This window comes from Heterocephalus glaber, unplaced genomic scaffold (genome assembly GCF_053883595.1).
Source record: "Heterocephalus glaber isolate CG9 unplaced genomic scaffold, H.glaber_assembly_v1.0 deba00000546, whole genome shotgun sequence".
Lineage (NCBI taxonomy): Eukaryota > Metazoa > Chordata > Mammalia > Rodentia > Bathyergidae > Heterocephalus > Heterocephalus glaber.
Genome location: NW_028258147.1, coordinates 44248096 through 44270121, shown reverse-complemented (window position 1 = coordinate 44270121; position 22026 = coordinate 44248096). Strand labels below are relative to the sequence as shown.

At 37.7% G+C, this 22026-nt stretch overlaps 1 long non-coding RNA gene across 5 annotated transcripts in view; it reads right to left on the bottom strand.

Moving 5' to 3' along the window:
- LOC147829711 (uncharacterized) overlaps nucleotides 1-22026 on the bottom strand; it is a 52867-nt gene that overhangs the window by 22779 nt on the left and 8062 nt on the right. For 3 of the 5 annotated variants that reach the window (XR_015448802.1, XR_015448805.1, XR_015448804.1), the window contains 6 exons: nucleotides 21869-21946; nucleotides 16533-16653; nucleotides 14103-14155; nucleotides 8421-8498; nucleotides 3085-3205; nucleotides 655-707 (listed from right to left, as the gene is read on the bottom strand). This is a non-coding gene — a long non-coding RNA (uncharacterized LOC147829711). The remainder of the gene's footprint in view (nucleotides 1-654; nucleotides 708-3084; nucleotides 3206-8420; nucleotides 8499-14102; nucleotides 14156-16532; nucleotides 16654-21868; nucleotides 21947-22026) is intronic. The other 2 variants (XR_015448806.1, XR_015448803.1) reach the window with 2 other exon arrangements.

Sequence of the window (22026 nt, the reverse complement as noted above, 5' to 3'; positions counted from 1 at the left end):
TGGAAATGATGTCTATGTAAATAGGGAAGGGTGGAGGGGGTGAAGGGCACACAGGTAATGGGGAAAAAAAAATAAGAACCAAGATACATCATGTACAGGAACAAACACCCAATGAGAAATGGAAGTGAATCGTATACCTGAAATGTACCAATGAAAGAACTTAAAATTTAAACGTTAACAAAGAAACAAAAGAAAAACGAGGGAAGATTTTTGAAGAAATGTAAAACTGTCATGACTAGAAAACACAAGCACGGTAGAGATTAACTGAACTATATCAATGATTATTGTTAATCTGAATTACCTAAATATACCAATTTAAACGTAAAGACTGTCAGAGTATACTTTTGAAAAAAATTCAAGTATAGCTTTTCTAGTCTACATAATTCCATTTGACATAAGTGAAAGTGGAAGGATAGAGAAGGATGATATACCATGGCAACACAACCCAATGAAATCTGAACTAGCAATATCAATTTCAGACAAAGCAGACTTCAAGAAAGAATCAGGGATAAAGAATTGTACTAGATAATGATAAATGGAGTCAGCTCTCCAAGAAAGCATAGGAAATCTTAACATATATGCACCTGAACAACTGATTCTCAAAATATGGGGGGAAAAAGACCATTAGAGCTACCAGAAGAAATAGACACATACCTTATTATAGTTGGAAACTTCAACACTCTTCAATCAGTAATTGATAGATGCAGCTGAAAGAAAAAATGGAAGTGCACAGTTGAATGAAAGGCCACCATCAATTCATTGGATGTAACTGACATTTCATAAATACTTCAACAAAGCAGAACACATCCTCTTGGAGCTCACAGGGAACACTTACTAACACAGACCCCATTCTAGGCCACGGGACGGATGTTAACACATCATAGTTTGTTCTTGTACTACAATGAAATTAAGCTCGATATCAATAATAGAGACATAGCTAGACAATTCCCAAAATATCTAGACTGTAACACACTTCCAAATAACATTTATCAGGCGCGTCTCAAGAAACTTTAAAATATTTTAAAGTAAATGATGAGAACACAAATTATCAAAATATGTTGAAGGCAGCAAAACCAGTGCATAGAGGAAAATCGATAACATTGAAAGACTAGTGTTAGAAAAAAAGAAACAGTAATCTAAACTTCCACTTTAGGAAGCTACACAAATGAGAGCAATATGAAATGAATGCAAGGGCCAGGGATTGAGCTCAGTGGTTCCGCCACCTGCCTCACAAGTGCAAGGTCCCAGCTTCGATCCCCGGTACCCAAAGAAAGAAAGAAATCAAATGAATGCAAACAAACGAAAAAACCAATGAAAATTAGTGCCTAAATCAATACAACGGAAAAATAAAAAAAAGTTTTAAATATTGCTAAAAGCAGAATATGGTTCTTTGAAGATGGATGAAATCGATAAATCCTAACCAGGCTCAGCAAGGCAAAGAGAGAAAGAGGTCAATTACTAATATCACAAACAAGAGAGGACATCAATACTGAGCTCGTTGAAATGAAGAAGATAATTAACAGTATTCTGAACAACTCTATGCTGTCAGAGACCAGAGAAGCGAGGCCTAACTGGCCTCTCTGAGCACAAAGGAGAAAGGCTGCACTCAGGGTGACTCCATATTGCGGGTTCCAGGGAAAAGCTAGCACACCTAAGATTAAGTTGTTTACCAGAGTATGTACTAGTGGCTATTGGAAAGCAGATGAGCCTTGTGCTACTTTGATCGCTTGTACCGGTGTTTAGGTGAATAAATGCAAGATGAGCCAGATGCTGGGGCTCCTAAGGGGCCAGAGCCCCCTGGCTGCCCAAAGTTAAACTGAGTCACGTCTCTTTGTCATTCATCCTTGCTTGCCCCCGGGTCAAGAAGAACAAAGTACCGGGTCTAGGTCCCAGTAGAAGGCTTGACTTGGCCAGTGGGGTGGGTCAGCTACACTATGTCACAAATTTGATCATTTAAATGAAATGGACCAATTCCCTGCAAGATACAATCTACAAAACGTATAGGAGAAATCAAATGCCAGAAACTAGAAACAACCAAATGATATCAAAAAGTGAGCGGATGAACAAACATTCGTACATTCATACAATGGAACATCATGAAGCAATGCAAAAAGCAATAACAACTTAATAAGATGGGTTGGTATGTAGTGTACTGGTAGCCTGCTTGCCTAGCATGTCCAAGTCCTTGTGTTCAATCTCCAGTACTGAATATCAGCAACAAACAAAAGGAAATATACATGCAAAGAAGCCAGGTGTGGTGGCACATGCTGTTCACTTCAGGTACTTAGATGGATGCGGCAAGAACATCACATATTTGAGGCCTTCTTGGGTAACTTGGTGAGACCAGATCTCAAAATAAAATTGAAAAGGGTTATAAATGAAGTTCAGTGCTTTTTGTATTCAACTTCCTGTAAGGGGAGAAGATGCATGGAGAAGCCTTCCGTACATATTCCTAATTGAAAGTATTTGGCCTAAAACTCCTCCCTACTGTATTACTCCAACTGTATGACATCTTGAAATGGCAAACCTACAGGCACTTGGGCTAGGGAGTGAGCTTAGATCTCAGTGGTAGAGCACTGCCTACCATGCTGGAGGACCCGTGTTCAATTCCTTTCAGTGCGAGGACATATACATATAGATGTAGATATAGATATAGGTATACAATAAAAAGCATCAGGTGTCACCAGGTTATTAGGGTATTAGGATTTGGGGCAAATGTGAGGGGAAGTGTAAATATATGAAGAACAGGGAAGTTTCAGTGTAAAGAAATTATTCCATACAATACTATTAGGATGGATATATAACATTATGCATTTGTCAAAATTCATAGAATTACACAACACAGAGTGAACCTTAATGTAAACTATAGTCTTTACTTAATAAAACATATAAAAGTGTTGGTTCCTTAACTGTATCAAATGTACCACACTAATGCAAGATGTTAATATTAAGGGAAACTGTGGAGAAGAAAATCTATGGGAACCCTATACGATTGACTCAACTTTTCTGTAAAACTAAATTCTAAAAACCAGTCTATTAATTTAACAAAAATAGCTATCACTTTTAGATACCTTCTAAACCTACCTGCAGTAGGTAGATTTTCCTTCTTCAGTCTTCCTTATCACCCTGAGGACACAGGAAGGGAACACTACATGTTCCCTTTCACTCTCGGATTTTAGTTTTGTTGTTTTTGTTTTCTCCTCTCCTGGAATGACAGGTAAGCTTTGTTAGTTTTCTGTAGTCGTTATTGGCAACCACCAGCTCTTCCTGTTCCCAGTCTGAACATAGTCTTGGCTAATTATTACCATAATCTTTAATTAGTTGTTGTTTGGCACAGTGAATGATCACTATTTCCTAAGCCTGAACTGTTTCAAACTCATTCCATAGTAGAGTTATAACTGTTTCAAGTGTCTGCTTGGATCTTGATCATTTTTTAGGGCAAATGATCAATATTTGTTCTTATAGAAGTACTGTTTTGTCCCTAACCTACTTCTTTCAAAATGAAATGTTTATGGATAGTTTCCTTCTTGCACATTTCTTCACACTGGAAACTCTCAAAACTCTTGAAAATATGGATGCTTCTCCCAGTTTTATGGTATAGAGCACAGGTTAGCCAACTTTTCTTGTAAAGGGCCTGATCATAAGTCCTTCTGGTTTTGCCAACTTCTATCTCAAATGACTCACTGTGTCTTTCTATTGTGAAAGCCATCCATAGGAGTTTACACAAAGGAGTCAAATTGAGCCTCAATAGCCCTAAACAGTAAGCTGCTCTAAACGTGCTGCCTCTGAACTTCTTTCTCTCCCTGTCTCACTTTACCTACCAGTGTTTTGTGGGTCATTTCCTACGTAAACTGCCCGGGGTTCTGGTATCTCAGGGTCAGTAACCCAAACTTAAGGTAACTGCAATAGAAAGATGAAACGTGCATTAACATGGTGAATAGATTTGAAACTAAGATTGATGGTGAAAGAAATTGTGAACACAAAATGAGAAGACAGATGTAAGAGTACTGAGAAAAGATAAAGCACTCCACAAATATAAGGTGAAAACGTTTATATTATGGTTGTCATTAGAGTCTGAACCAGAAAATTGCTGTATAAAACACTACCAATTCAAAGCTACTCTTAATTAGGAAGGCAAGCAGTCATATGAACAATATGAAACAGATGATTGAAAAGTAACAGCATCAAAGTACTATAGAAAATTTAAGCTGCATGTTTCATAGCTTTTTATAGATTTTTCTGTCAAATAAAGTTTGTAGAATAACAATGTCTCTATATAAGTTAGCCAGATAAAAAAAGGTAACATTTGCAATAGTGTTTTTGACCTATTTTGAAAGTGAGAAAAACATTATAGAAAGAGTTGACTTTTCTTTTCAACATAACCTATCCTAATTTCCTTCCTCTTTTCCCAAACACAGTGAAACTCATTAAATTGTTGTCTATTCATGTTCATGGTTTTATGATTTTCACCCCACATCCATGGCCCTATAAGCAATATACACTGTAAGTTTTGTGATTTTAAAATTTACATAAATATGGTCATGCTGTTCAAATCATTCTGTAACTTGCTGTGATCACACAACATTACCACTGAGACCCATCCGTGCTGATATATGTTTATTGAGTATACACACGTCTTTGGAGAGATCCTGCCTCTTCTATTGGATAAGTTATTTTGTGTGTCCTTTAATAAAATACATCAGGGATTCACAAGTGGAGCAATTTTGGCCAGGGCAGTGTCTGGAGCCATTTGGGGGATGTGACACTGCCATCTAATGGGTAGAGGCCAGCGAAGCTGCTAAGCTTCCCACAGTGCACAGGACTGCTCCCACATCAAAGACGCATCTGGTCCAAAATGTTAACAGTGCCGAGAAAAATCCATGGTATAAATAAAAACCATCTATTCTACATTCCTGAAGGACTCCTGAAAATGGGGAAGTAACCCAAATAGACCATTCAAGCTGAGATAGTACCCATTCTGCCTGGTGGATCATCAGAACTGTGTCTTCCATGCACTAGAGAATGTTTGCTTCTTACACATGGATTTTCAACTGTTTTATGGATAACCATTATTGCTTATTGTGGGGGTTGTGTTTATGGGCATGTGTCCTGTGTGTGTGTGTGTGTGTGTGTGTGTGTGTGTGTGTGTGTGTATTATGCTAGGAGAGATTACCCACAAGTTGGATCCTTTGTATTCTTCATATTAATAGGAAAATATAATTAGAATTAAACTAGATTTAAGGTAGCAAAGAGTAACCATATTTTAGGATCTCATACATGGTGTTAAAAGATAATTTTTAAATGATAAAATCATGATTCTCCTATACAAAATAAACATTTGTTAAAGATTTTACTCTTCTCATGAATTTGAAAAATGTTAAGGTATTAACCAGTTTAAAAGAGAATCCAAGGAATAGACACAAGGGCCAGGGATTTAGCTCAGTGGTTTTGCTGCCTGCTGCGCAACACAAGGACTCAAGTTTGATCCCTGGTACCAAAAAAAAGAAAACAACAAAGAATAGGCACAAATACCGTGGACTCTTGACCTACAAACTCAATCGGTTTCCAAGGACTGGTTGTAACTCAAGTTGGTTGTAAGTCAATACAGCCGAGATCTGAATTTTTCCCTGGGTACACACTATAGATAACAAAAGGCAGACTTAGGTCCATTAACTTAATTAACCCAAGTTGTTCGTATGTCAGGCCAGTCGTATCTTGAGGGTCCAAGGTATAGGGGAAGAACAGTGAAATGAATGTGCAAATTGAGACAAGATTGGCTTTTCCATCATAGGAGAGAGAGACTGAGCTTCTCTCCTCTGCCAGACAGGAAATAATTTGGTGTTTATAAACAACAAATGCTTTGCATTTCTATCTATTATCAATCATTTACAAAGTTGTAAAGCAGCTCCCAAAGAACAAGATAACCCAATAGGGAGTAGGACTTCTTTTCCTGTAAAGGCATAAATTTAAGAATGTATAGCCCAAACTTCAGAATATACACAACCTACTATTGTGATTATCTTGTGTAAGCTGTGAAGCAAATACAGGATTTCCACTACCCCCAAGAGAATGGATGTTTCTTTTGTCAGTCATCATGGGAAGAACACATTCCAGGGCAGTAAAACAATGCCAGGCCCAGGTTGAGACAGTTTGGAGAACTTCCTTCTCTAAGGTGGGAAAAATTGGACCTCAGTCCCAAAGTAGGGAGGTACCCAGAGTCGCCTGTCTCTTGCCTCCCTGATCTGCCTCCCTACCATAGGATGGATGTGGGAATGAGGCAGGGTTTCATAGTTTCAGTTTGGATGTGTCAGTTCTAAACCTATCTAATTCTCCTGGCTGTTGTAAATTATTCTGTTTTAAGTTTCTTTTCCTTGATTTTCAAGATAAAGTGGATGATTTTAGCACATTTTAGATATGAGGAATTTGGAGAAGGAATGACCTTGCTTGGAGACCACAATAGGATGACTCATCAGTGGTCATCAGGGGAAGACAGTGATATCCAGCAGCAGTACTGTCCAGAAGAAAAACCAAAAGGCTGGGGTCAAAAGTGACTGGGCCTGAATATTCATTAGGCACTAACCTGGGGACATCAGAAACAGGGAAATAATTTGAGGAAGGACAGTTTTCTGCAGTTTTGCTGATTTGAGCTTACACCACAGAAGCTGGGCTTGAACCTGAAGTATGACTTTTGCTGTCAAAGATTATTAAAGTCTGAGACTCGTGTTACTGGTTGTGGGAACATTTCATAAACAAGAAAGAGTGAAAATGCAGTGATAAAGGTGATAGGATAAAAGGGTGCTTTTCTTCAGTTGTGAAATTCAGTTCCTCATTTGGTCTAGAAATGGTGAACAAACTCATATGTAATAGGTAACAAGACAATCAACAGCAAGAAAAAAATCAAGATCATGATGATCCAGTCTTCCAGAGGATTTAATCATCTGCCATTGGAATTACTATGCTTAAGACACCTTCTGCAGAATTCTTTGCATAAGCCTATTAAAGACAGTTCATGAAACGTGCTTCTCATTTTGTGCCACCTATTCAGATATAGGTTTGGCTTTAGACTCATAAGTCCAAGACCACAGAAATTCACCCTCTTATTTTATTTAGTAAGAATTAGTATGCTAAGCCTAAATTTTACACTTCTCAGCCTAAATGTCAGGGACAACTGTAGGTACATGATTAGCCCCCAGATGGAATTTGCATCAGAAAGGCAGCATGTCTCATAGAAAGGTCTGGAACCTTGGTCTTAAATTGCACCCTGACACCTACTAATTGAAAAATCTTGAATAATTTGAATCTCAATGGGTTTTTATTTAATCTTATTAAAATGAATGGTTTAACCAGATGATTCTTTTATTTATTCATTTATTTATTTTTATTTTGGTACTGGAGATCAAACTTGGGACCTTGTGTTTGCAAGGCAGGCAGTGGAACCACTGAGCTAAATCCCTGGTCCCTAACCAGATGATTCTTATTGGTTCATCTAGCTAAAGTTTCTTTGATTTTGTAAAGCAGTTGTCCAGAATTCTTCCAGTTTTGCATGTGGCAGAGGAACAGATGTAACATATGGAAAGATAAGAGCCAAGAACTCTGACGTTTTCTCCACAAAGTTACCGACTAAACATCAAAGTGTTTGTATCTGATTTTTTAAATGATTTCAAATTTTGTCTTTTGTTCTCTTTACATCCATAGCTTTTTCACATACAGAGTAAACTAGTTAAATTAAGTCAAATAATAATAAGGAAATAATTGACATCTATTAAAACTATTAAAAATCAGGAAAATACATATGCTGGAAAAGCTATAGGAAAACAGCACACACCCATGCTGATGTTACTGGCAAAACATTTTGAGGTGACATTTTGAATATACTTATCAAGTATCATAAACTTGTTTGACTTAGTAAACCCCCTAGTCCAAATTTATATTTAGGATTGCTCTATTTCTCCAATTCTAAATTTCAACTTTAAAATTTAATATCAATTCAATAATGTTTAAAAAGGAAAAACCAAATATACTAAAATATTACTTGATACACAATAAAAGAATATGTATACCTTGGAATAAAAGAAGTATGAAAATATTAAAGGAGAAAAATCCATATACAAAAATATACTCAAAGCAGACTTAGCTTTTGTTTCTTTGCTTTTGTTGTTGTTGTTTCTTGGTACTGGTGATCGAACTCGGGTCCTTGTGCTTGCGTAGCAGGTGGCAAAACCACTGAGCTAAATCCCTGGCCCAAATTAACCTGGGAAGTTGGATTGGTTGTTTTGTTTTGTTTTGGTAACAGGGATCAAACTCGGGTCCTTGTGCTTGCACAGCAGGTGGTGAAACCACTGAGCTAAATCCCCAACCCTCTTTGCTTTGTTTTTTGAGATAGGATCTTGTGATGTAATCTAAAATGGCCTTATACTTACTATGTTGCTCAGACTGGCGCTGCACTCTCCAAAATCTTCCTGTCTCAGCCTCTTGATTCTAGGATTATAGGCACCCCTCTGTGTGGCATAGAGCAGAGTTATTTATAATTTCAAAAAATAGCACTGGCATCTAGTAATAAGAAAATGAATAAATGAAACATGTAATATACAAATACAGGGGATGTAACACAGCTCTTAAAAATTCTACAAAACAGTGAAAAAGGAGGCATAGTTCCAAATTATTGTTCCAAAATCTGTAAAATGTATAAGTGCATAAAATATAGTTTTATCAACTTAGCAATATGTTCATATGGATAAAAATATTAAAAGATTTCAAACAAATGAGAAATTATGTCACTGAGATACTGGAATTACGTATACGTGTGTATTTTTAAATGTCTTTCATATAGTTAAAATGTTTCAATCACAAGTAAAAGTTCTTAGAAACATTCCTGTTTGTATTATACATATTTAAAGTGTACAACATGATGTTTTCACCTATAGTCCACCAAAAAAATGTATACATACTTCAGAAAAAACATATAAATATTTTAATACTCAATTTATTGAGACATCATGAGATTCATGTAAGTTACCTTTGGCCTCTACCATTACAAGAGGTGCTCAAAGTGGTGCCTGTGCACTTCCAGACATTTATTAGTATGGCAAACTGCTGGGTTTTAATGTTTGTAATGCTTTTAAAACATTTAAAATAGTCGTTTTGGACTTACATCCTAATTTCAATGTTAGCCTCACCATCAGGACTTCTACCATGCACTGGTACTTCAAAAATTTTTATTAATCTTTCAGATATTTGTAGTGCATCTATGAGTTAATTTTATCAGAGGGAGGGAGTTTCTTATCTCTTGTATCATTAATTGAGGCTTTCATACATGACTTGATAATTATTGGTTTCCCCTTAACAATATTACGCACTCTTACACACGCATGCACAGTGAGAGTCTTGTGAGTTCTCTGCCCTGTGACACTCAACCAAAGCCTTATATAATTTTTCCTTTTGAATTTTTTTATTCTTTCTGAGAAACTTTGACATTTTTTAACCATTGACTTTTTGTTTGTTTGTTTGGTACCAAGAATTGAACTCAGGACCTTGCACTTGCCAGGCAGGTGCGGCACCATTGCACTAACCCCTGGCACTTACCTTCCAAATTTAAAGCATTGGTTGCTTATACCCTGGTCCTGGATAGATTTGTCAGTTTTACTTTGGCTAGGGCTAGATCTTTTCAAACCGACCATTTAATGTTTTCCCTCAACTTTAAAAAAACTTCCGTTTGTTCTGGAATCTTTTAAACATGACAATAACCCATACACTGGATGTCTACTCTGTGGCTCTACTTGCTTTTTCTAAGCCTGCTAGGACATAGTCTTGGGGAAAACCTCCCCCGCTCTGAGTCTGAACCTGCGGAAAGCTGCACCACCAGGAGAGAGCTTGAATATGGTGCTGCTGAGGGCCAGGCCACTTCCCTCCCTTCCAACGTACAGCCGAACCAAAGGAACAAACGGAAAAGTGAGGAGGCAAAGCCCGCAAAGCTTGTTCAGTACAGAGGGGTCTGGAGGACTGGGCCTCAACCACATTTTTTACATACGTCAGTTTGAGAAACCCCTCCCAGGACTGAGACTGCACCGCCGCAGGCCTCAGGCCGCAGTCCGGCGCCGCAGCCGCACGCGAAGGTACTGCTAATGGTCGGAAAGTGCGCTCAAGTTGGGAGGTGCCCGGATGTTCTTACGACGCACGCCCATTGCGGCGCAGGTACCCAAGAGTGCGCATGTGCAGGAAGTAGTACTGAAGGAGGCGCAAATAAATGCCTTGACATCAACGCATAGAGTCCCACAAGTTCAACTAGGCTGTAAGAGAACTTCAATAGAGGGTTTTTTTTATGGCAGTTTATCTGCCTGATTCAAGACCCCACCCAGGACCACAAACTGCAATTTGCTATCCTGTCATTTTTCACTTTTATTAAGTTTTATTAGTACATTATTGCAGTACATAATGATTGAATACCTCGTGGGGAGTTGGTACATGTACATAACACATTTTCATTCATTTTCCATTCTTTCCCTTCATCTTTTCTCTCCTCCATTAATCCCTTGGTCCCTGTCCCTTTGGCAAAAGATCTATCTCTCAGATTTTTATTTTATTTCCTCTTTATTTATATTTTGGGTTTCTTATATAAGAGAAAGCATATCATATACACACTCTCTCTCTCTATTACTCTCTCTCTCTCTTCTTCTATCTCTGAAAAAGAAACAGTGAGGTGAATTACTTCTGAAGAAATAAGGAAAAATTTCAAGCCTACTTAGAGAAAGCAAGAGAGAGAGGAAGACAGAATAAGGTGGTAGAAATAAGCACGAATATACGAACATATTCTCTTTATGCTATGCATCCTCATACAGTACTGGCAGAGCAGGGGCCCCTGGCAACATCAAGGCCTACTCTCAGCACAGAGCTTTGCTGCCCTCCAGTGGCTGATGGACATAAAGACCAACACATTAAGTGAAATAAGCCAGAAACAGAAAATAATTACAAGGATTTTTAAAAGATGGACATGAAAGCAGGAGGGACACTACTTGACCAGAGAAAGGGAATAAAGAAGAGGAAGAAGTAGGTGTGAGGCAGGGTAATGGGGGGCTAGATATGATCAAACTATGTTATAGGCCTGTATGAAAATCCCGCAATGAAAACCAGCCTTTTTAAAAACTACTATACCCTAAAATTAATACCTATAGAAAAGAACAGTTCAGTAACATAATCAAAAAGAAATAGAACCTCTAACAAACAATCAAAAGGGAACGGGAGATACAAAAAAACATTGTGGCAGAAATGAAGAATGCCTTGAAGGATGATCAGGTTAGAAATGACTGGGGAAAAGATCAGTGAGCTGGATGATAAGTCAATAGAAACTCCCTAGGCTGAAAGACAAAGAGAAAACTAAAAGATAAAAATAAAACCCAGAACACACAAGAATTGTGGGACAATTACAAAAGGCATAACATGCCCATAATGGGAACTCTAGAAGAAGAGAGGAACATAAAAAATAACTGAAGTAATAGTAGCTCAGAATTTTCTAAAATGAAGGACACACACCAAATCTCAGGTTCAAGAACCTTTACAACAATAAGCAAGGTAAATACAGAAAAAATTATAAGTACACGTATCAAATTCAATGTGTAAAAATCAAAAACAAAGAAAATCTTGTAAAAAGCAGGGAGGTAAGACCTTACCTACAGAAAGACAAAGGTAAGAATTACACCAGCGGTCTCAGAAATAATGTAAGCAAAAAGAGAATGCAGGAAAATATGTAAGGTGTTGAAACAAATAACCCATCCGTACAATGCTAAAATTCTTTGTACGCCAAACTGTATTTCTGACATAAAGAAAAATGTCTTTTTCCAATAACAACTGAAGAAATGTAATGCCAACAGATATGCTAGACAAGCAATGTTCCAATAAGTTCTTTAGAGATAGAAATCAAATATGACCGGAAAGAGACCGAGGAAGCAGAAAGGAGAGAAGGAATTAAGGAAGGTAGAAGGAAGAAAGACAGGAGAGGGGGAGGAAAGAGGTGGGGAGAGGCGGACAGTAACAAGGGAAGGGAGAAAGAAAGGGCATTGGAGAGGAATAAAGGAAGGCAAAATAGAACATTTTATTCTCACTCTATTAGATAACTGCTCAAAGTAATAGTAGCAACACTATATTGGGTGCATAGAATTTATGAATGAGTGGAATCGGTGACAGCAACAGTGGCAGGGATGGTGAAACTTTTATAGCTTTCAGTGATACAAACAGCCTGCTGCAGCACAAGTGCCATAGGTTTGCCACCACTGGCATAGGGAGCAGTAGCACGGGGGAATTGAGGATGCTCCGCTATAAGGTACCTATGTTAGCAGAGCAGCAGTATACTGTTATTTGAAGCTAACAAGTTAGACTTGGTGGTCTTAGATAAGCTGTAAATACATATTGCAAACTCTATGACAAGCACTAACATTTTTTTAAAATTTTTATTTATTTCATATTTCTTTTTGGTACTGGGGATTGAACTCTGGTCCTTGCACTTGCGCAGCAGGCGGCAAAACCACTGAGCTAAATCCTTGTCCCACACAAACATTTTTAAAAGGTATAATTGCTATGCTAAGTGAAGAGAGAAAATGTATTCATTAAAGAAACAAGGCAAGAAAAACGACAGAAGGACTGCCCTCTAGAATATATAAAGAACTGAAAAGAATCTGACCCCCCAGATTCAAACACCCAATTCCAACACGGGCACCTGAAGGGAACAGACATTTCTCAAAGAAGAAAAAGCAGCAAACAAATATATGAAAAAATGTTCAACATCACTCATCATTCAAGAGATGCAGATGAAAACAACCCTGAGATTCCACCTCACACCACAAAGAATGGCTGCTATCAAGAAATCATCCAATCACAATCGCTGGCAGGGTTGTGGGGAGAAAGGAACCCTTCTCCACTGCTGGTGGGAGTGTAGACTGGTGCAGCCACTGTGGAAATCAGTACGGAGATACCTCAAAGAACTAGGGCTAGAGGTCCCATTTGACCCAGCTATTCCCCTGCTGGGGATCTTCCCCAAAGAATTAAAAGAATCACACCGCAGTGATATATGTGACCCCATGTTCATAGCGGCAGTTTGTAACAGCTAAAGCTTGGAGGCAGCCCGAGTGGCCATCAACTGGAACCTGGATAAAGAAAACGTGCGGGTTTTTAATAAAAACCATAAAGAATGAAAAAGAATGAAAAACTAGAGTCATTTATAGCGAAATGGATGTCTATCAAGGCCATGCTCTTAAGGGAAACAAATAGGACACACATGTGTCAATACCAAATACTTTGGCGAGTGTGAGAAACTGATAGTGTAAACAAGGGTTAAAATGATTAAAACGAATAATGGATCATTTGAAATAGGAAAAAAGGTCCAAAGACGAAGGGGTGAAGGGAGGGGAACGGGAAGGATAAAGAGGGAAAGGAAAAACTATGAGAAAAGAAAACATAAGTGGAAATGATGTCTATGTAAATAGGGAAGGGTGGAGGGGGTGAAGGGCACACAGGTAATGGGGAAAAAAAAATAAGAACCAAGATACATCATGTACAGGAACAAACACCCAATGAGAAATGGAAGTGAATCGTATACCTGAAATGTACCAATGAAAGAACTTAAAATTTAAACGTTAACAAAGAAACAAAAGAAAAACGAGGGAAGATTTTTGAAGAAATGTAAAACTGTCATGACTAGAAAACACAAGCACGGTAGAGATTAACTGAACTATATCAATGATTATTGTTAATCTGAATTACCTAAATATACCAATTTAAACGTAAAGACTGTCAGAGTATACTTTTGAAAAAAATTCAAGTATAGCTTTTCTAGTCTACATAATTCCATTTGACATAAGTGAAAGTGGAAGGATAGAGAAGGATGATATACCATGGCAACACAACCCAATGAAATCTGAACTAGCAATATCAATTTCAGACAAAGCAGACTTCAAGAAAGAATCAGGGATAAAGAATTGTACTAGATAATGATAAATGGAGTCAGCTCTCCAAGAAAGCATAGGAAATCTTAACATATATGCACCTGAACAACTGATTCTCAAAATATGGGGGGAAAAAGACCATTAGAGCTACCAGAAGAAATAGACACATACCTTATTATAGTTGGAAACTTCAACACTCTTCAATCAGTAATTGATAGATGCAGCTGAAAGAAAAAATGGAAGTGCACAGTTGAATGAAAGGCCACCATCAATTCATTGGATGTAACTGACATTTCATAAATACTTCAACAAAGCAGAACACATCCTCTTGGAGCTCACAGGGAACACTTACTAACACAGACCCCATTCTAGGCCACGGGACGGATGTTAACACATCATAGTTTGTTCTTGTACTACAATGAAATTAAGCTCGATATCAATAATAGAGACATAGCTAGACAATTCCCAAAATATCTAGACTGTAACACACTTCCAAATAACATTTATCAGGCGCGTCTCAAGAAACTTTAAAATATTTTAAAGTAAATGATGAGAACACAAATTATCAAAATATGTTGAAGGCAGCAAAACCAGTGCATAGAGGAAAATCGATAACATTGAAAGACTAGTGTTAGAAAAAAAGAAACAGTAATCTAAACTTCCACTTTAGGAAGCTACACAAATGAGAGCAATATGAAATGAATGCAAGGGCCAGGGATTGAGCTCAGTGGTTCCGCCACCTGCCTCACAAGTGCAAGGTCCCAGCTTCGATCCCCGGTACCCAAAGAAAGAAAGAAATCAAATGAATGCAAACAAACGAAAAAACCAATGAAAATTAGTGCCTAAATCAATACAACGGAAAAATAAAAAAAAGTTTTAAATATTGCTAAAAGCAGAATATGGTTCTTTGAAGATGGATGAAATCGATAAATCCTAACCAGGCTCAGCAAGGCAAAGAGAGAAAGAGGTCAATTACTAATATCACAAACAAGAGAGGACATCAATACTGAGCTCGTTGAAATGAAGAAGATAATTAACAGTATTCTGAACAACTCTATGCTGTCAGAGACCAGAGAAGCGAGGCCTAACTGGCCTCTCTGAGCACAAAGGAGAAAGGCTGCACTCAGGGTGACTCCATATTGCGGGTTCCAGGGAAAAGCTAGCACACCTAAGATTAAGTTGTTTACCAGAGTATGTACTAGTGGCTATTGGAAAGCAGATGAGCCTTGTGCTACTTTGATCGCTTGTACCGGTGTTTAGGTGAATAAATGCAAGATGAGCCAGATGCTGGGGCTCCTAAGGGGCCAGAGCCCCCTGGCTGCCCAAAGTTAAACTGAGTCACGTCTCTTTGTCATTCATCCTTGCTTGCCCCCGGGTCAAGAAGAACAAAGTACCGGGTCTAGGTCCCAGTAGAAGGCTTGACTTGGCCAGTGGGGTGGGTCAGCTACACTATGTCACAAATTTGATCATTTAAATGAAATGGACCAATTCCCTGCAAGATACAATCTACAAAACGTATAGGAGAAATCAAATGCCAGAAACTAGAAACAACCAAATGATATCAAAAAGTGAGCGGATGAACAAACATTCGTACATTCATACAATGGAACATCATGAAGCAATGCAAAAAGCAATAACAACTTAATAAGATGGGTTGGTATGTAGTGTACTGGTAGCCTGCTTGCCTAGCATGTCCAAGTCCTTGTGTTCAATCTCCAGTACTGAATATCAGCAACAAACAAAAGGAAATATACATGCAAAGAAGCCAGGTGTGGTGGCACATGCTGTTCACTTCAGGTACTTAGATGGATGCGGCAAGAACATCACATATTTGAGGCCTTCTTGGGTAACTTGGTGAGACCAGATCTCAAAATAAAATTGAAAAGGGTTATAAATGAAGTTCAGTGCTTTTTGTATTCAACTTCCTGTAAGGGGAGAAGATGCATGGAGAAGCCTTCCGTACATATTCCTAATTGAAAGTATTTGGCCTAAAACTCCTCCCTACTGTATTACTCCAACTGTATGACATCTTGAAATGGCAAACCTACAGGCACTTGGGCTAGGGAGTGAGCTTAGATCTCAGTGGTAGAGCACTGCCTACCATGCTGGAGGACCCGTGTTCAATTCCTTTCAGTGCGAGGACATATACATATAGATGTAGATATAGATATAGGTATACAATAAAAAGCATCAGGTGTCACCAGGTTATTAGGGTATTAGGATTTGGGGCAAATGTGAGGGGAAGTGTAAATATATGAAGAACAGGGAAGTTTCAGTGTAAAGAAATTATTCCATACAATACTATTAGGATGGATATATAACATTATGCATTTGTCAAAATTCATAGAATTACACAACACAGAGTGAACCTTAATGTAAACTATAGTCTTTACTTAATAAAACATATAAAAGTGTTGGTTCCTTAACTGTATCAAATGTACCACACTAATGCAAGATGTTAATATTAAGGGAAACTGTGGAGAAGAAAATCTATGGGAACCCTATACGATTGACTCAACTTTTCTGTAAAACTAAATTCTAAAAACCAGTCTATTAATTTAACAAAAATAGCTATCACTTTTAGATACCTTCTAAACCTACCTGCAGTAGGTAGATTTTCCTTCTTCAGTCTTCCTTATCACCCTGAGGACACAGGAAGGGAACACTACATGTTCCCTTTCACTCTCGGATTTTAGTTTTGTTGTTTTTGTTTTCTCCTCTCCTGGAATGACAGGTAAGCTTTGTTAGTTTTCTGTAGTCGTTATTGGCAACCACCAGCTCTTCCTGTTCCCAGTCTGAACATAGTCTTGGCTAATTATTACCATAATCTTTAATTAGTTGTTGTTTGGCACAGTGAATGATCACTATTTCCTAAGCCTGAACTGTTTCAAACTCATTCCATAGTAGAGTTATAACTGTTTCAAGTGTCTGCTTGGATCTTGATCATTTTTTAGGGCAAATGATCAATATTTGTTCTTATAGAAGTACTGTTTTGTCCCTAACCTACTTCTTTCAAAATGAAATGTTTATGGATAGTTTCCTTCTTGCACATTTCTTCACACTGGAAACTCTCAAAACTCTTGAAAATATGGATGCTTCTCCCAGTTTTATGGTATAGAGCACAGGTTAGCCAACTTTTCTTGTAAAGGGCCTGATCATAAGTCCTTCTGGTTTTGCCAACTTCTATCTCAAATGACTCACTGTGTCTTTCTATTGTGAAAGCCATCCATAGGAGTTTACACAAAGGAGTCAAATTGAGCCTCAATAGCCCTAAACAGTAAGCTGCTCTAAACGTGCTGCCTCTGAACTTCTTTCTCTCCCTGTCTCACTTTACCTACCAGTGTTTTGTGGGTCATTTCCTACGTAAACTGCCCGGGGTTCTGGTATCTCAGGGTCAGTAACCCAAACTTAAGGTAACTGCAATAGAAAGATGAAACGTGCATTAACATGGTGAATAGATTTGAAACTAAGATTGATGGTGAAAGAAATTGTGAACACAAAATGAGAAGACAGATGTAAGAGTACTGAGAAAAGATAAAGCACTCCACAAATATAAGGTGAAAACGTTTATATTATGGTTGTCATTAGAGTCTGAACCAGAAAATTGCTGTATAAAACACTACCAATTCAAAGCTACTCTTAATTAGGAAGGCAAGCAGTCATATGAACAATATGAAACAGATGATTGAAAAGTAACAGCATCAAAGTACTATAGAAAATTTAAGCTGCATGTTTCATAGCTTTTTATAGATTTTTCTGTCAAATAAAGTTTGTAGAATAACAATGTCTCTATATAAGTTAGCCAGATAAAAAAAGGTAACATTTGCAATAGTGTTTTTGACCTATTTTGAAAGTGAGAAAAACATTATAGAAAGAGTTGACTTTTCTTTTCAACATAACCTATCCTAATTTCCTTCCTCTTTTCCCAAACACAGTGAAACTCATTAAATTGTTGTCTATTCATGTTCATGGTTTTATGATTTTCACCCCACATCCATGGCCCTATAAGCAATATACACTGTAAGTTTTGTGATTTTAAAATTTACATAAATATGGTCATGCTGTTCAAATCATTCTGTAACTTGCTGTGATCACACAACATTACCACTGAGACCCATCCGTGCTGATATATGTTTATTGAGTATACACACGTCTTTGGAGAGATCCTGCCTCTTCTATTGGATAAGTTATTTTGTGTGTCCTTTAATAAAATACATCAGGGATTCACAAGTGGAGCAATTTTGGCCAGGGCAGTGTCTGGAGCCATTTGGGGGATGTGACACTGCCATCTAATGGGTAGAGGCCAGCGAAGCTGCTAAGCTTCCCACAGTGCACAGGACTGCTCCCACATCAAAGACGCATCTGGTCCAAAATGTTAACAGTGCCGAGAAAAATCCATGGTATAAATAAAAACCATCTATTCTACATTCCTGAAGGACTCCTGAAAATGGGGAAGTAACCCAAATAGACCATTCAAGCTGAGATAGTACCCATTCTGCCTGGTGGATCATCAGAACTGTGTCTTCCATGCACTAGAGAATGTTTGCTTCTTACACATGGATTTTCAACTGTTTTATGGATAACCATTATTGCTTATTGTGGGGGTTGTGTTTATGGGCATGTGTCCTGTGTGTGTGTGTGTGTGTGTGTGTGTGTGTGTGTGTGTGTGTATTATGCTAGGAGAGATTACCCACAAGTTGGATCCTTTGTATTCTTCATATTAATAGGAAAATATAATTAGAATTAAACTAGATTTAAGGTAGCAAAGAGTAACCATATTTTAGGATCTCATACATGGTGTTAAAAGATAATTTTTAAATGATAAAATCATGATTCTCCTATACAAAATAAACATTTGTTAAAGATTTTACTCTTCTCATGAATTTGAAAAATGTTAAGGTATTAACCAGTTTAAAAGAGAATCCAAGGAATAGACACAAGGGCCAGGGATTTAGCTCAGTGGTTTTGCTGCCTGCTGCGCAACACAAGGACTCAAGTTTGATCCCTGGTACCAAAAAAAAGAAAACAACAAAGAATAGGCACAAATACCGTGGACTCTTGACCTACAAACTCAATCGGTTTCCAAGGACTGGTTGTAACTCAAGTTGGTTGTAAGTCAATACAGCCGAGATCTGAATTTTTCCCTGGGTACACACTATAGATAACAAAAGGCAGACTTAGGTCCATTAACTTAATTAACCCAAGTTGTTCGTATGTCAGGCCAGTCGTATCTTGAGGGTCCAAGGTATAGGGGAAGAACAGTGAAATGAATGTGCAAATTGAGACAAGATTGGCTTTTCCATCATAGGAGAGAGAGACTGAGCTTCTCTCCTCTGCCAGACAGGAAATAATTTGGTGTTTATAAACAACAAATGCTTTGCATTTCTATCTATTATCAATCATTTACAAAGTTGTAAAGCAGCTCCCAAAGAACAAGATAACCCAATAGGGAGTAGGACTTCTTTTCCTGTAAAGGCATAAATTTAAGAATGTATAGCCCAAACTTCAGAATATACACAACCTACTATTGTGATTATCTTGTGTAAGCTGTGAAGCAAATACAGGATTTCCACTACCCCCAAGAGAATGGATGTTTCTTTTGTCAGTCATCATGGGAAGAACACATTCCAGGGCAGTAAAACAATGCCAGGCCCAGGTTGAGACAGTTTGGAGAACTTCCTTCTCTAAGGTGGGAAAAATTGGACCTCAGTCCCAAAGTAGGGAGGTACCCAGAGTCGCCTGTCTCTTGCCTCCCTGATCTGCCTCCCTACCATAGGATGGATGTGGGAATGAGGCAGGGTTTCATAGTTTCAGTTTGGATGTGTCAGTTCTAAACCTATCTAATTCTCCTGGCTGTTGTAAATTATTCTGTTTTAAGTTTCTTTTCCTTGATTTTCAAGATAAAGTGGATGATTTTAGCACATTTTAGATATGAGGAATTTGGAGAAGGAATGACCTTGCTTGGAGACCACAATAGGATGACTCATCAGTGGTCATCAGGGGAAGACAGTGATATCCAGCAGCAGTACTGTCCAGAAGAAAAACCAAAAGGCTGGGGTCAAAAGTGACTGGGCCTGAATATTCATTAGGCACTAACCTGGGGACATCAGAAACAGGGAAATAATTTGAGGAAGGACAGTTTTCTGCAGTTTTGCTGATTTGAGCTTACACCACAGAAGCTGGGCTTGAACCTGAAGTATGACTTTTGCTGTCAAAGATTATTAAAGTCTGAGACTCGTGTTACTGGTTGTGGGAACATTTCATAAACAAGAAAGAGTGAAAATGCAGTGATAAAGGTGATAGGATAAAAGGGTGCTTTTCTTCAGTTGTGAAATTCAGTTCCTCATTTGGTCTAGAAATGGTGAACAAACTCATATGTAATAGGTAACAAGACAATCAACAGCAAGAAAAAAATCAAGATCATGATGATCCAGTCTTCCAGAGGATTTAATCATCTGCCATTGGAATTACTATGCTTAAGACACCTTCTGCAGAATTCTTTGCATAAGCCTATTAAAGACAGTTCATGAAACGTGCTTCTCATTTTGTGCCACCTATTCAGATATAGGTTTGGCTTTAGACTCATAAGTCCAAGACCACAGAAATTCACCCTCTTATTTTATTTAGTAAGAATTAGTATGCTAAGCCTAAATTTTACACTTCTCAGCCTAAATGTCAGGGACAACTGTAGGTACATGATTAGCCCCCAGATGGAATTTGCATCAGAAAGGCAGCATGTCTCATAGAAAGGTCTGGAACCTTGGTCTTAAATTGCACCCTGACACCTACTAATTGAAAAATCTTGAATAATTTGAATCTCAATGGGTTTTTATTTAATCTTATTAAAATGAATGGTTTAACCAGATGATTCTTTTATTTATTCATTTATTTATTTTTATTTTGGTACTGGAGATCAAACTTGGGACCTTGTGTTTGCAAGGCAGGCAGTGGAACCACTGAGCTAAATCCCTGGTCCCTAACCAGATGATTCTTATTGGTTCATCTAGCTAAAGTTTCTTTGATTTTGTAAAGCAGTTGTCCAGAATTCTTCCAGTTTTGCATGTGGCAGAGGAACAGATGTAACATATGGAAAGATAAGAGCCAAGAACTCTGACGTTTTCTCCACAAAGTTACCGACTAAACATCAAAGTGTTTGTATCTGATTTTTTAAATGATTTCAAATTTTGTCTTTTGTTCTCTTTACATCCATAGCTTTTTCACATACAGAGTAAACTAGTTAAATTAAGTCAAATAATAATAAGGAAATAATTGACATCTATTAAAACTATTAAAAATCAGGAAAATACATATGCTGGAAAAGCTATAGGAAAACAGCACACACCCATGCTGATGTTACTGGCAAAACATTTTGAGGTGACATTTTGAATATACTTATCAAGTATCATAAACTTGTTTGACTTAGTAAACCCCCTAGTCCAAATTTATATTTAGGATTGCTCTATTTCTCCAATTCTAAATTTCAACTTTAAAATTTAATATCAATTCAACAATGTTTAAAAAGGAAAAACCAAATATACTAAAATATTACTTGATACACAATAAAAGAATATGTATACCTTGGAATAAAAGAAGTATGAAAATATTAAAGGAGAAAAATCCATATACAAAAATATACTCAAAGCAGACTTAGCTTTTGTTTCTTTGCTTTTGTTGTTGTTGTTTCTTGGTACTGGTGATCGAACTCGGGTCCTTGTGCTTGCGTAGCAGGTGGCAAAACCACTGAGCTAAATCCCTGGCCCAAATTAACCTGGGAAGTTGGATTGGTTGTTTTGTTTTGTTTTGGTAACAGGGATCAAACTCGGGTCCTTGTGCTTGCACAGCAGGTGGTGAAACCACTGAGCTAAATCCCCAACCCTCTTTGCTTTGTTTTTTGAGATAGGTTCTTGTGATGTAATCTAAAATGGCCTTATACTTACTATGTTGCTCAGACTGGCGCTGCACTCTCCAAAATCTTCCTGTCTCAGCCTCTTGATTCTAGGATTATAGGCACCCCTCTGTGTGGCATAGAGCAGAGTTATTTATAATTTCAAAAAATAGCACTGGCATCTAGTAATAAGAAAATGAATAAATGAAA